We start from the raw sequence: 18,000 nt of genomic DNA on the forward strand, positions 1-18,000 counted from the left end.
ATCTCTCTCTCTGTATATATATATATATATATATATACATATATATATATATATATATATATATATATGTATGTATTGCGTGTGATTATCACGTGTTTTTTTTAACAACCCTTCAGATATTATCCTACTGCTTTTAGTCGCGTACAAGCGACTCTATAAATCCCTTCGTCGATCGGTCGGTCGGCCGGTCTGTCCGTAACACTTCTGTGCTTGACCTTTTTGGTTAAGATCTAAGGTCTGTTGTTCATAGATGCTGTTCTTAGCGTTTTAAGTTTTTCGTGGCCTTTTGGCCAAGAGCAAAGTGTAGCATCTGTTCCGGCAGATACTGCAAAGCTATGACTAGCTATGACTAGCAAAGACCAGATGTGGGGGCAACCCCACATGCCTGACCTTTAACCAGCTCTCATTTCCCACCTCTGGGGAGCTGGTCCCCTTTTTCCCGTCCCCCTCCCTTCACTCCTCACATTAAAAATTGGCCTTGTGCGTAATTTGCTTGGTGGGGGAGCAAATAAATACCATCTGTTCCGGCAGATACTGCAAGCTATGACTAGCTATGACTAGCTATGACTAGCAAAGACCAGATGTGGGGGCGACCCCACATGCCTGACCTTTAACCAGCTCCCATTTCCCACCTCTCGGGAGTTGGTCCCCTTTTCCCCTTCCCCCTCCCTTCACTCCTCACATTAAAAATCGGCCTTGTGCCTAATTTGCTCGGTGGGGGAGCAAATAAATACCATCTGTTCCGGCAGATACTGCAAGCAAGGACCAGATGTGGGGGCAACCCCACATGCCTGACCTTTAACCAGCTCCCATTTCCTACCTCTCGGTAGCTGGTCCCCTTTTCCCTCCCCCCTCCCTTCACTCCTCACATTAAAAATTGGCCTTGTGCCTAATTTGCTCGGTGGGGGAGCAAATAAATACCATCTGTTCCGGCAGATGCTGCAAGCTATGACTAGCTATGACTAGCAAAGACCAGATGTGGGGGCAGCCCCACATGCCTGACCTTTAACCAGCTCCAATTTCCCACCTCTAGGGAGCTGGTCCCCTTTTCCCTTCCCCCTCCCTTCACTCCTCACATTAAAAATTGGCCTTGTGCCTAATTTGCTCGGTGGGGGAGCAAATAAATACAATCTGTTCCGGCAGACCATATGTGGGAGCAGCCGCACATATAATACGTTGGTCAATGTAGGGGCAACCCGTCATACCAATTGTCACTATCCAGCTCCCCTATTCCTCGGGGAGCTGGTCCCATTTCCCCTTCACTCCTTACGTTAAAAATCGGTCTTGTGCTTAATTTGCTCGGTGGGGGAGTAAATAAATAGTCTTTCTGTGGCCTTTTGGCCAAGATCAAAGTGTTGTACCAGTTCTTACTACATGCTGTACTTATCTTTGTAACTTTGTGATATAAAGTGGGGATCACTTTTCTGTATTAATTCAATATAGAATGATCACACCACTTTACAACCAGTCAGCCTCAAAGCGATTCAATTCATTCCCCAGATCATTCAAGTTGTTTTTGAAGCATTCAAGTCATACTTAAGGTAATTCAACTCATCCTTAAATTCATTAAAGTCATTTTAAGCCATTTACTTATATTTATTTAAGTCATTTCAGCCCATTTTTCGGTCATTTTAGTTCATCTCAAAAGAATTTCATGTCAATCATACATTCACGTATTCATTCATTACACAAGAGCAAGCGACTAATGGCTATCCGACTTTTTATTATTTAGATTTTTGTATTATCAGGCTTGTGTAAAAACTAAACAAAATAATCTAAGCTCTACATATGTCACAAACGTTATCGGTGCTAGCCAAAAACCAGGTAATATTAAGGCTTGAAGACGGAAATAATATTAGTCTCAATAGAAGTAATAGGTTAGTATTTATAGACAGTGTTGCCACTGATCGTTGCGAGAATATATATATATATATATATATATATATATATATAGATACACATAAATATATACACATATATACACACACACACACATATATATATATATATATATATATATATATATATATTTCTAAAATATAATTAAGTAAAAGAAAATTATTGCGATGTGCTAATTATATAAGAATATCACAGAAGATCAGGGCAACATCTCTAAAGTTTATTTCTTATCATGAAGAGCCTCTATTTACTCCCGTATCCCGACCATGTTTAATCATTCTTAATAAACATGTAATACGCACAGACGCTGTTTGAGTCAGACAAAGAGATCAACTATAATTGGAATTCGGTGTGATTTGAAAGCGACTATACCGATGTTAATAAGATCTTCTGTAATACATGCATGCACACATGTAAAGCATAATGCCTCTAACTTACCATAAAATTTACAACGTGTTAAGTAATAGTATAATATGCGATTTATATCATGGAAATATGTAGGGTATACATTTCTTCCAGCGTTTTAATATCACGTGTCCCTTTCGTCATCTATTGCTTTAATCAGAAAACAAAAAAGATGATGAACCATGACAGATTGAATGTACACATCTACGTGTGTGTTCCGATCGTAAAAAATCGAGCTGCACATCTCCGGGCGATATCTGTAACTCTAATACTTACACGTTTTCAATCCTATGTAGGATGACATATAATTTACAAGCGTTGGTATTCGTTACAATAAAATCAGGTGCAATGTTAATTCGTTTGCCCGAATATAAGATTAATGGCAAGATATTATGAGCCAATTTGTGAAATTGTTTCTCATCTCTGGATAAGACGAGTCAAAATATGGCAGGAGTGACTCCGGATGTTTAATTGATATTGTTGATATATATATATATATATATATATATATATATATATATATATATATATATATATATATATATATATATATATATATATATAATTATATATATTTATTTATATATACCGAAATGTCACATTAAAACAGCATTAGTTTTTATGTGGCAATAATATTTTGTTATAATGACTGCCACAAATTAGAACATCTAATTGCACTGCTTTACTTAGATAACACTTGTTTCAAATATGCAGTTACATTATTATTTATACCAATTATTCACATGCTATTGTTGCCCCTTTTCTTACAATATGAACAGAATATTGCTCTCCTCTCTTTTATTACCCAGTATAAATGCACTTTTGTTTAGACTTATATTTCTTTGAATTGATAATACTTGGCTTACGTAGTTATAGATTTAGATTGAATGCATCAGCTTTTGAACGGCAGAGACGAATGGAAACAAAAAAAAAGAAAAAAAATCTCCAAGGGCTATTTGTTCTTTGTTGTCTGCTTTTATAGAATGCTTCGTTTAGCCCATTATGCTCGACGTAAAATAATAAACTTACGTCGGATGTTTGCAAACAAAATATAAACAAACATAAATTTATATAGTTTTGATACTTTTTGTGATATTTTTACTGACATATTTTGCGTATTAGATTTGGATAAGGCTTTTAGTTTTGTGACATTAAAATATAGGCCTAATACTGAAGTGTGTTGATTTACTGAGTCCATATTTCACATTATTTGGTTTTAATGCAATGCTAATTAAAATATTTTCTTTGCTATAACGTTTTTATACCTAGGAACGAAATGTATCAAAGATTATTTTAACAAAACTATGCTTAGGCAAGTTTAGTTATGACGCCTAGTTTCATAAGATAAGAGTCTAGAACATAATGATGCGCTAAATCGTACAAATTTCCTGAGATTATATTACATCTAAATCATCTGTAATTTTGGTGTCACGAGCGACAAGAAAACCTGTCCGATCTCATGTATTTACGAATCAATCATGATATATATATATATATATATATATATATATATATATATATATATATATATGTATATATATATATATGTATATATATTTAGTTTAACCTAACTGCCGATACTATTATTACATCAACACTATGCGAATACTGAAGGTAAATAAATTCAACTATACCTTACTTAAAATTAATACCTATCATTACTTTCGGAATTGGAAAATCATATTAACACTCATATTGATGGATATAGCATGATAATATGATAGCCAGATAAATAGAAATTATCTCAAATCTTAATGAATATATATATATATATATATATATATATATATATATATATATATATATATATATATATATATACACAAAACTGCCAGAGAGATAGATTGGAAGATATAGAGATGATAATCACGATATCAGTCCCTGGTGTTCCAGATTCCTAGATCTCACGCACTGCAGTATTTTTTGGATGGATTTGTGAAAGGACTGGTCTCTGTGCATCCAATTCCAAGAGAGGTGCTCACATGGAATATTTTTAGACATTCCATGAAAAACTTGAGATTACAAACTTGTTGAATATACAATGCGTTTTTATATCTTTAAGTTGTAGAGATATTCAACATCAGAATATCCCCAAAACTTTTGGAACACTCTGTACAATGGTATATTTAGATAAAAATTTAATGGATAAGCATGCATATTTATACATCAGCACAATAAAGGTTTCATTAAAAACAGAATACAAAACTCTTTGAAGGCAGGGTGGAACGCATAGTATATTTTTAATCGCAAAAGGAAGGAAAATAGATTGTGACTAGAATTAGACTATTGAAATTAGAAAAAAGTTGTATTGGCTGCCGCTCATAATTTCTGATAGAATGTGTAAGAATTTTTATCTGGTGGTAGAATGTTTTCAGAAAAAGTATCATTTAAAGGAAGGTCGAAAATATAAAAAATTAGGGCGGTTATAATACGTAGAGAAACGTTATTACAGTTCGTGCGTGAGAGATTTATGTACTCTCAACTCACTGAATTAAACACTTTTCTATATGCATATATACATCTACAATAAGCGATGGATTCACATTGCTTCAATCTTTCCGCTATTCTATGCTGATTTACGTTATCATTAAACTTTTCTATAAAAAATAACCTTACCAAATTAGATAACAAATATTTTTATTAATGCCATTTAATTAAATGTAAATTTTATAATTGATTAGGAAAGTTTTGATTACAAGTTTTAAACCTGTTGCTTTTTACTCTGCCTTTACATTATAAACTCAGCCTTTTCGGAGTACGAACTATCGTTACTCTGCAAAAAGCTTTACAAAATATTAACAAATAGTTCATGTTTACGTATCTATTTCGATGTTGACCTTTAAACATATGCTACACATCTCGTTTGTGTATTGATTCATTTGAATCCATTATTTATTTGTGTTTATCAATAACATTACCGTCGCCCTCACACGTTTAAGTAGGACTTATATGTTTTCCATATAATGTTCCATAAAAATGTTACTTCCAAAAATTACTCTCAAATTTACTGCTAGAAAAACATATTACCAAACATATAATACTGTTTAGAATGTATCGTTACTAAAAAAAAAATTATAATAAATAAAACAAAATATAATAAGCTGATTCTATAAATCTCTTTATAAAATGTCATTTGAAGATACAAGAGATTGGTATACACATACACTACATGTTGTATTCATATGAAATGGCATATATTTGCAAACGTTGTGTATATTGATCAGAAATCATATATGAAATTAAATAACGATATGACAGATTAAACCCTTGCAAGTATTCTTTACTATATGCCAAGATATATTTAGATGGTAAAACAAATCTATTTTAAAAAAGTTAGTAATTTTATTCAAATCAATCAGATCTGTTATATAATATGTTTAATCAAACATTTCCTTTCATTTTGTCAATATGCTTTCTTTACGTTTAAAATTAATGTAGACCATTCTTATCTGATTTTGCAAATCTAAGCATTCCTCTCGAAGTTATACAAAGCTGAGTGGATGAATAAATGCTATAATACTGTTCTAAACTAATAAATTTTAATAAATTGCAACATTAGTTTATAAAACTATGTATTCATTTAAATAATATTTTGGTAAAGTCGCTTTTTCCTGAGAGTATTTTCTCCCGATGAGTTGGATGCACAGAAAAACAAACATTATGAAAAACAGTTATTATTCTTTAGTTAACTGCTTTATAAGTCTTAACAGAGAAAAACACTTCAACGAAATTTAAAGTGATAATAGTTATTTACTAAAAATATTATCTAATGTGAAAATATAAAGAGTAATCGTTAAATGCATTTAGAAAATCCCTTTACTCCTTCTTCACGCAACGTCCTCGAGTGCATTTTGTGAATTTTTGCAGGACAGAAACTATCCATTAAGACTAAAACTTTGCATTGCCATAAAAATAACGATAGGGCAGAGGCAGGCTCGTAAAAAAGACGAGATGCTCTAAGCAGCTCTTTCCCAGATGTGGAAACGCATCTATTACATTTTTGGGCGGTCTTCGCTATTATAGAAATAGAGGATTGTGTCAGCAGTGAGATATCTACTGAAGTTATGAACTTATGCAACCATTTTTTTCGTTCGAGGTTCGCAATAACATTGATGTAAATCTCCGCTTTCATATCAGCGGTGAAGCTCAACCGTAGAGGTTTGCCCAGACACCATGCTTCTTTGAGAGGAGAGCCACTCATATCAATCCTTCCAAAGAAGAATCACTGCATTAGTGATGAAAATATAGACGCTTATAATGGGTGCGTAAAAAGTTACCAGACACCTCTTGCCACATTGCACAACGTACTCAATTTCGGAAGCGACACACGCAAAATCTTGGTCGTTTCTACCATTTGAAATGTTGTCATGGATGTTAATGTATATATATATATATATATATATATATATATATATATATATATATATATATATATATATATATATATATATATATATATATATGCTATAGTGATGACCTCTTGGAAAAAGCCATGTTATAGTTATCTGGGAAGGAAAATATGAAATTATCTCTCTAAGACGGATAGTTATAGAATATACACTTTTTTCAGGAATTTACGTTAGTTTTTAGATAATGATAGATGAGGAAAAATATAAGCAGTTGATGTTTATAGATCACTGTCTTATGTGAATATTCTACATAGGTAAATTATAGATAGAAACTCAGTTGAACACCTGTCATGTATAGACGTTTCATGTGTCTTCTGTATTAGGGTTAAGAAACGAGATTCTGTATGCTAAAACTAAAACATAACCAAGAATTGCAGATATGATCTTTCGATCTAATCAAAATTATTATATATAACACGTTATTTATCTCCTTTTTTTACTTGTGACTCTTTCCCATTCATTTCCTGGATGCCCTTTATTTTATAGAATACAAATCTGATAGCATTAAGCGTCGAATGTGTTGTCTTAGGTATTCTTTCGAGAATGTTCATTTGTTAATTGTACCCCATTTTTCTGTAAACAGTCTATGAATAAAAGCACATTTGCTGGCTCCCTCTCGATTTAAATTTTGCGGAAGTATGAATTCAGTATGATATATTATTCCCAGGTGAACTCTGGCCCGATGCAGTATTTCCTGTCAAGCGCAGATGTAGAAAACACACCTGGACACTTAGTTATGTCCAACAAATTTTTACTACTATATACATTTAAAATCATGGCATTTATTATTCCAAATTTTTACTTTTGTTATTGTATATTCTATTTTTAAATCTATAAACTATATAAGTGTGTTCTTGCATTAGCCGTCCTCGTCATGGTACATAAATGCATACGTTGATAAATCCCACATTCAGGCGTTTCTCATACTCGAGGATTACACCGTAGTAAGGACAAAAGGTATTAAATAACAAATAATTATATATATATATATATATATATATGTGTATATATATATATATATATATATCTGTATGAGAATATTGAACAAATGGGCGAAAGTTGAAAAAGTTTCTTTTTTCTAAAGAATACGTTTCGCAAAGGTTTGTTTACATTTGTATTTACCTCAGTGAAAGTAAGCTTTCAGTTGCATACATCATAGATGGGATGTTAGTAATTGTCAATGTGCTTACGTATGTTGTATATAACATTAATTAAATAAAAAACTATTTATATGCAGTTAACAATCAACTTAATATACAGACAATTTATTGGTGATCAGACGATTACAATTTTGTACCCCGTTCCGATATAATTACTGATATTGTTCTAGATAAACTATTCTGATCTTATAACCAATTCCAACCTGATTCTGTTAAAAATCAAGAATATTTTACTACACAGTTGTTTTCTTCGTATTGCCGTAACATATCCTGCGTTATATATATATATATATATATATATATATATATATATATATATATATATAGCGTAAAAAATACACTTGCGAGAGTTAATCTATAGATTTGTATTGCAATTGTAGCATAGAACTACTAGTAAAACAAAGATATATACATTTTATAAATATTTATCACTTTAAAATTAGTGTCATACATGTAAATTAGGTTTTCCATAAAATTCAACATCAGGAACAAAAAAAAAAAAAACACTTAAAAATATGTTTTTTTTTTTTTTTGCATGAGAAAACAAGCACACTTGTTTTCAATTCCAGTAAAGACATTTTATTATTTTGCTGTTAGTTTCGCGTTAAGGCCCATAGCATATAGTACATTCATTTTTCAGTGCAGCCTTCCTTAACTTTAACGCATACATCGCCAGTTAACTTCATAATGGAATATATAATAAACGGTGGCAGACTATCCTTTTGAATTCCAACAGAAGACAGATGTACTGTTACGAAAGCTGTCTATTACAACGATCCAAACAATGTGAATATTACTCCTAAATAGAAAACAGACAGAAAGATGAAGATCGCGTACGTAACACCAATTATGTATACATATTGTTTAAATGTCTGTTTTAACGACACATCAATGGTTACACGAATATGTAATACCGAATAAAGTAATTTTGGAAACGCTTTTAAGTTCCAGATAATAATGCTTTCAAATATCTATGGAGCTTGGTTTAGTTGTTTCGTAAATAAAACTTGATTTTGTTTTAAACTGTGCAGCTCATGGTTGAGTTGGCCAACAGATTATAATAAAAAACATCAACATTGTGTGCATTCTTGATTAGGAAGCAGCATAATATGAGAGTTTATTGTCGTCCATCCAGCGCGGTCGTGACCGAGATTGAACTTAAAGCAGGAGTTTATAGTGTAATTCAAATCATGTTGGTAGCTGAATACTTGATGCTTCACCAGGGCTCTTAATGGTATTTTTTTATCGTGACGCCATCACTAGAGTCTTAAGACGGCTTAAGAGTCCCATCTACCCTTGAGAGAATGATAGACTACGCCATTATCTCTAACTGGTATATTACCTTACGGTACACACAGCGCCTCACCTTCCCAAATTGTCACACAAGTGGTACTGGTCATACTCAATGTTTTTAAACTTAAGGGATCTGGCAAGAACCGGTCTATCAACGTGATTGTGCTGTGTTGTAATTCAAATCCTGTCGGTAGCTGAATACTTGATTATTCGCCATGGCTCTCAAGGGTATTTATTGTCGTACAACTAGACATACATATTGTAACATGCATATCATCCAATAAACTCAAAGTATAAACATATTATCGAATTCATGTTACTGGTGTAATTCATGTTACTGGTGTAATACAGAATATCGAAATATAAGTTAAAAGACTAAGACATGAAATCATATATGAAAATGATTGCATTGTGTTTATGAATGTTTGAACTAATGACTCTTTATTGTAACGCCCAAAGTACGGAAATTAAGTTCTAAATGACATTCTTCTGACGGTTGCAGAGTGATTCCTCATTACGCGGAATACTAAAAAGGCAATTACAAATTGCTTAAAAAATGTACTATGTCATAGCTGATGGACAGAATAGATTCTACGATATCAATTAAATAGGGGGAGTCATTCGAATTTTGTACAAATCCTAGAGTTATATATAAAAAAATTACAAGTTCGACGAGATAACCTGTGCAAAGTCGAAACATTTAAATAAATTAAAACAGTAGTCAATATAAACCTAATAATATGAACTGAATTCGATATTAACTACACAGAAATATTAACATATAACATAGGAGAAAACAAGGAAACCATCTTAAAGGTTTTTATTTTGATGGAATTGTGCAACATGGCATTTGTTCTTAATTTTTCACACATTTATTTCTGTGATAACTTTCAAAGAGAGTGCATTTCCAACTAAAATTTTATGATGTCAAGATATTCTAAACTTATAAGAAAGTATTTAAATAACTATCACCACCATTGATTTCATCTAATAAAATGTCGTTTCCATTGGCTGAGCTCCACTAATGCCAATATATCACACAGTATTTCATAATTAATTTACTATTACGTTTTAACATTAGTCAGTAAGATAGCTCGTCCCCACGAGTTATAATAGCTGCTTCTCAACAGTGTGTATGCTTTTATATGGAATGATGATGTAATTCCTCCGACACTTTTACACGTTGTGTTAAAAATTGTTTTCAAATATTTACCTTAAATACTGAATAGCATAACTATCACTTTAATTTTCTGCAATTATCATTCCAATGATGGTTGGTATAATTATTGCTGGCCCACGTATTTCTGGTTTGATTCCTCTTATTATTCTCGACCGTTATGCGCCTGCACGTTATTCTTATTGCTTTGAAATTATTTAATCAAATTGGTCCCAGTCTTGATTCTCTTCTTGTTGGAAGGAGTTCTCTATCGTGCATATCTTTAAAAATGCTGGTGTTCGATCTTGTCTAACTAAATACCATCCTGTTCGTTCCTCTCTGTTATTAACTTTGTTATTGAGAATGTGGTCATGAGCACATTTTTTAATTAATTTCTGTAATGCCTTGCCCCCTTCATTGATGTTAAGTATATATTTTATTCTTCCTAAAGGGTTCTGTCGATTATGATAATTTAGGCAAGGCTAGGAATATTGCTTTTAATATTTCAAACGCTGCTAACCAAGTGTTGCATCCTAGTCCCCTAGAAACACTTTGAGGTTACTATATTGACGCTAAAGTATTGGCATTATCAGGTGATTTGTTACTGATGTAAAATTGCTAGAAAATCTTGGAGTATCTTAGTTTTTTCTTATTAATTTCGTGAATTCTTAAGGCTACTATTCTCATCTTGTTCGGTGTTTCTCATGGCGCTATTCTTGTTCAAACTTCTGTCTTTCAATTGTAAGTGCGTTTTCCCTTCTGTGATTCTAATGGATAACCCTGCTCTCGCTGTTTAATCGACTAAAACACTTCTTGGACATTTTCCTCATCAATCATTTTTTGAGAACTTATATTTAATTTATTGCTCTGTCTGTTCCTGTAAAATTGGTTCTCGATCGCTTTAAAATCTTTCGCACACTCGGGACTATTCTCGATTTCTAAAAATCTACTATAAAAATCCCTATGTTACCATATTTTTACTGGTAAAGTCCGGTCTTATTTGAAAGGTTCTTGATATATTGTAGAAACGTGTATGCTATTTTATGGACGAAATTTTCTAATTCATCGCATTCTCTCTCACAAACGTGATGTTGCTTGTTTTATTATTTTTCTACAACTACACTTATTGGCATGGTTTGATCCATTCCCCCCAACTGGTTAATTTAGAGTAATCTTTCAATACTTCTTTTACTTATTGTAATACAGCTTCCTACTGTAGTAACTTTTTATTAATGACATTAATGTTGTGGAACTGTTTTCTTGCTTGAATTTGTTTCCGTTTCATATAGAATAGAGTATACAAGACTATGGTCAATAAGCATTTACTGCTTTTGCAATAATCAGTTTTCCTTCTTTGTTAGCTTATTACACCAAGTTGATCCATTCTTGTCTCGAGCAATTTACATTAAAACAGGGTAACATCTGTTATCAGTGCTGAATACGACTTTGATACTGTATGTTTAAATAATTACACATGTTTTCATTCATTATAAAATTCCACGTTAGATTCAAAGATTTCTATAATAAAAGAAAAATTACTTATATTGTTTAAGTAAGTATATTATCGTGAGAAACAGATGTTCGACTTATAATCCTGACGGTAGGTATGCGTGAGAAAGATGGCTGAAAACTAGTATATATTATCTTAGCATGATCAAGTTCTTATATAGCTGCGTAATGTGAATTAATTCTGTGTCAATTGTTCTCATGTATAAATACAATAATTCAGTGAAAATTTATTAAACATAAACAGTATATATATATATATATATATATATATGTGTGTGTGTGTGTGTGTGTGTGTGTGTATAATATGTGTGTGCGTGGGTGTGTGTGTGTGAGAGAGAGAGTGTGTGTAAAGTAATCATCGATTAGATAAATGACCTTTACCTGTGTGTTGCCGTTTTCATGATCAGAGTTGTCTCAGTTGTATCATTACTGTGTCTTATCTCCGCATACGGACCTTTCTTTCTCAAGCAATTGAAAATAGTAGTTATGCCTCTTGATCATATTTTATGATTATTGTAGCAATTACCTGAATTGGCACAAATACCCATTTCAAAGTTATGGTTCAATTCAATCAAATTGTATGTACAAATATCAAACACACACACACACACACACACACACACACACACACACATATATATATATATAGGGGGTGTAATTTACTTTAACTTACAAAATTACTAAAGACATATTTTAAAACTGAAACGGAACCAAGCTTAAAACACACGTTTTTAATTTTTACTAGATAAAACACTACATTCTATTTATTACGCTGAAATATTCTGCTATCGAATGAGCAAGCGTCAGCGGTGAAGTTTTATTCTTTAACTATTTAATTTCTTCAAGGAGTATACATGATTTTATATTATCTTTGTGTATTTTTGTTTCAGACTGTAATGCTTAAAATCACTTTCACACGAGATGGATAATTTCTCTGTTGTATTGTCGGTGTAGCCGTGAGCAAACTCTAGGAACTTAGTACCGTGAATAAAGCATATAATAAACCAACTTTGATAAATTAAATCATATCTTCTAAAGAAAAGTGAAATGGTTTCAGAAGTTGTCAGGTGGCGTCCTTAATTTCTTCAGTTCTCAATATCTCGATAGAGCTACAATGCAAAGTGCTCACTATCGTGGATAGCCCAAGTAGTGAGGCAACAGTTAGTGTACTTGATCTTATTGCTGACTCGAATTCTCAATAAAACAGATGGGTTTTAACCCCGTGTCGTCATGGATAAAAGCTTTCTTACACGTCTATTGACCTTGGACGGTAACGTTAATTAGAGTGTTCAATGCCCTGAACAGTTCAAACAGTAGACACAAAGTAAAATTACATAGACAAGATAAATTTCCCTACTAGGAGATAATAGGTAATTTGTTTAAGTGTTTTTTTCAATACGAATATGTTTTACATAATATACTATGTTTATTTGTTTGTTTTTATAAGCCGGGACAACTTTGGGTAGCTCTGCTAGTAAATACATGGGATATATTAATAAGTCTGATGGTAAAGGTTTTACCTATAGAGTGGCAATAAAGAAAAAAATTCGCGATGTTTATTATTAAAGCATTAAATTTTAATGTTATACTTAGACATAATGTAGATCGTTTAAGATCGTAAAAATGTTTGTCTAATATCGTTTAGGAGTTCACATTCGTTATCATTTGTGCGTGTAAAACGAGGGCGCATGTGATTTGTATTTATTGTAAGCGTCGAATGCTTACATAAGCAGCAAATATATCATATGTAAAGAAAAATACGGCAAGTAGAATAATTATATAAAAGTAATTAAATATGAAACAGATCAATATGACAAATGGAATATTTATTACTATTATTACCACTACTGCACTATTTACACCATAATTACCTTTATATGAATTGCAAGCCTTAGTATTTATAGCATACTAACAGATTAGTCTGGTTTTGCTCGGGTCCTATGTACTGTTCATAACTTTATGTTCATATGTATATATACATTATAAACAACAAACCGAGTCATGTGTTCAGCAACGTTTGCTCTTTATTCCGTGACTTCCTCTGGTTGAATAAAATTAAGAAAACCAAAACATCAGTACAAATATTTGAAAAAAATGTATTTGGGAAAAGTGTGACGCTGTTTCATTTCAGAAACGGACAAAAAAAAAACATATCGGAGATTCCAAAGGGGGCGGCGAATTTGCGTTGTTAAAGACAGGAAGATTTTGAATAACGCCATTGTAGCCAATAATATATTTTGTAAATATATGGCGTTTTTTCTGGAAAGAAATATGTCTGTTAAAATTGAAATATAGGTGTCTAACTGAAACGAAATAAATGTGTTTTTATTATGTAATTGATTGACTGAACTCAAAGTTATTAACTATTATAGGAGGTGTTTATATGTTTGAGAGGTTTACCCTGTGTCTACAATTAAATTTTATTCTTTAAAAAGAAGTTTACTTATTAATTGCGCTACATTATATAGAAACTTATTCGTTGTTTAATTGTGCTTGAATTTGCGATAAGTCCTGATTACAGAAGTCTCCGGCACGGTGTATTTGAAATTGTTTGATTAATATGTAACATTTGTTGAGAATAAATAGGGTAAATCTGTAGGCATACATAAGTGTTTGTTTTCTGGTGCTCCAATTTATCTTCAACGCCACTGTTTCTGATCGCCAATCTCCGTGCATGACGGTGATCCTCTCGTCTAGATTTTCTGTATTACTAGGACAAATACACTTTTCGTGCATTGACCACACACAAAATAGACGTTTGTATATTTTTCAAGGTTTTGTTAAATGGAATGGCATATGGAGAGATATATTACATCAATGAAATACATTATAAGATCTGTCCTTCTCTCAAGGCTTCATAGACTAACATGACTGACAACCTTCGGATCTCTCAATACAAACACATGAAACTCATAACCTCGACTGTGTTCGATTACAACTTGATGCGAATCACCCGTCTCTCAATTCAGTTGCAGCAAGGTTATTCTGATAAGATTAACCGTCGTCAGAATTCATATAAACTGAGTAAATCGCAACTTACTGAAGTGAGGTCCATACTATGTAACTGTCTTTCCATATTGAAAACTATGATTTATAAACGCACATCTAAATTTGAGTGTCTTGTTCTCCACTTCAGTTTTAAATGTATGATGGAATATTTCGATAATGTTAAATACTTAAATATATGTACCGATATTGCGGTATCGAATATATACTACTGGATTTTAATAATCATAAGCAAATCTATGTGAAATTGTGTAATAGTAGATATGTCTATGAAGTTTGCATAAAAGTGAGACTGTCTCGATTTTGATGAGCAAAACGCTGATTCAGTTGTCTGTTCCACAAAGTCCCGACAGAGATTTTATCTGTTAAACTCAGATCAATAAATGACACTTAGATCTGCATAAAGCTGCCGCAGTTTTCCTATTAACATATTTGCAATTGGCTGATGTTTTGTTATTTATTTTGTCATTGGGACGATTTAAATGACAAAAACATGGACATCTTGTAGCTGTTGATGCTTGCGGGCTGTCGTGGGTTCCTATTGATCGGAAATTGGTTCAGAAAAGTAATAATAGAACTAATATTTTACTGAAATGTATATCGTTTCTTTTACTTATTTTTTCATAATTATGAGTTCTAAGTTTAATTCACAAAATCTATAACTTCAAAATCTTTTGAAACATATCTCACAATTTATTTTAAAACAAAGAGCAATATATATATATATATATATATATATATGTGTGTGTGTGTGTGTGTGTGTGTGTGTGTTTCTTTGAAAAATAATTATATGATTTCACATTCTAAAAATTATATATAAATTTGTTCGCTAGGTTAGCATGCTGGATGACACCGTAATAGCTACTGTACAAATCCCACGGGTGAGCCATCGGTTTGTGTGCTCAGTGGGTTACACCAACTCATATTGGAGACTACTAAATAAAATATATTTCTATAGTCGTATTTCTTAGAAGTCTTGCCTATTCTGCATTAAATCACAAATCTTCAAGCGCGTAGAGTGGTTGTTTAGGTGGCAGAGTCTCACATGCAAGGGATTTCAGTTTCGAATTCTCAGTTAGAATGTGTACAACTGATGAGTAGAAATTATGGTGAAGCTCGAATCTTGCACTTTTAGTTCGTTAGCTTTTATGGCTTTTGTGAGCTGCGACTTTGTTTGGATGGAAATGATTATATCATCCCTCACATTCTGACATTACATAGAAACACTTCCTATAATAATTGATACATATAATTTCTATCACTATATTACATAACTTAGCACATTCATTTCATTTCTATTACACACCTGTATTTAAATTTTAACGGGCATATTTTCTTCGGGAAAGAATATGAACTACATCATATGTTTTCAAATATATTAACGACGATATGACGTTTTTAATAATCTCCTTCTCTTTCACACCGCAAACTCTTCCTTTTTTCTTCATTTCCAATGTATTTTTCCCCTTAGTGATATGAAACAGCGTCACGCTTTTCACAAGAAAAATTGTCCAATTTATGTACTGCTGTTTTTTTTTGGTTTTCTTAATTTACTCCATTTAGACCAAGTCAGGAAATGAAGACGAAAGGTTGATGAACGCATCCCTAGCTTGGTTTCCTTTTTATTTCTGTCTCTCTGTCTCTCTCTCTATATATGTATATATATATATATATATATATATATATATATATATATATATATATATATATATATACTGTTCATATATCGTTATATTATCCGTAACATTTGTAAATGAATTTTGTGCATGTTTTGTCTTCGTGCACGATTACAGTAAAATTTGAGTTGATAAAGCGTATATGTAAGTCAATATGCATCGTAATATTTATGACAACGCAATAAATAAATAAGGTCTAAACTCGAACTATTAAATTTGAGAATCAACAAAGCAATGACCCTTTTTATATTAGATTTCTTTTTGATGTGTGTTTTCGTTCGTTTCCGTTCGTTACATGTGCTTGACTGTAATCATATGTCTATATGTAATTTGTTTTAGTTTTTGTCTTTTTGCTTTACTTTTAATTTGATTTTTTCTTTTCTTTTTTCATGACCTCTAAGGTTTCCCTGATGATTTATATTGACACGCGTTCGGCAAGGAATGTAAGTGAATGATGAAAGAAAGGAAACAGTCAAAGTTTTTATTTCTTTTGCCCTTTATTTCTTTTGTCATTTTTGTGTCCGTTTTTTTTTGTTCCTTTTTAAATTTATTTTTACTTACTTTTGCTATTTTGTTTTGCCCGTGATTTTTTAAAACTTTTTCTTTTATTGTCTAGGTTTTACATCACATAAAGCATGTCAATAATATTTGAAACTATTAAGTTTATGAGTCATAACAATCACGAAAATATCAAATTTGCAAGAAAATCAACGAAAAGAGCTACGTGCTGATCAAGTTACGAATCCTGGGAAGGGGTCTATAGTGTGCAATAAGCAAGCGATTATAGATATTAATTAGGAATTTTCTCTGTTTTTTTTTTCAATGTAAAAAATTGAAATATTAACCACAGCTCATTTAACAGGATATGGTTATTTTTGTATGTAGTAATTTGGATTGAAATAAATTATCAATTCATATGCAATATTAAATATATATGTATATTTCTATATTAAAAATGAGTCAACGCTACACCTATCAATATATCCCCTTTTCCTGCGGTATATATGCTTTTATATGTACTTGGAAAACATTAATAAAATATTGAGAATATTAAATGAAAGAAACCGATTAATCATGGAAAAAGATTATAACTGGAATTTCTTTCTGGACATAAAGATGCTTATGGAGATTTTGTGTTATTTCTTGCTCTTTAATACACTATACAGGCGTAATTTCCACATAGAACCGATGGAACACTACCTGTACTCATGTCTACCGAGGACTATGTGAAGAGTTGATACGCGATGTCGATTAGCGTTACATATACACTTCTGCATGTTAGTACAATCAGGGATACAAAAGTAGGTGGGGAATTCGACAGTTTAGCAGATCGTGGAAAATATACATTTAGACATTAGTTATTTCCGCCATCTTCTGACGTCAACATATAAGTGGTGGGATTATATTTTTATTTGAGCAAATCGGAAGTAAATACGACGAAGGGGTATAAGTGCTACGAATTCATCAGATCACGTTTCATTAGAATA

This window comes from Euprymna scolopes, chromosome 9, assembly GCF_053919585.1.
Source record: "Euprymna scolopes isolate OS-2025 chromosome 9, ASM5391958v1, whole genome shotgun sequence".
Classification (NCBI taxonomy): Eukaryota; Metazoa; Mollusca; class Cephalopoda; order Sepiida; family Sepiolidae; genus Euprymna; species Euprymna scolopes.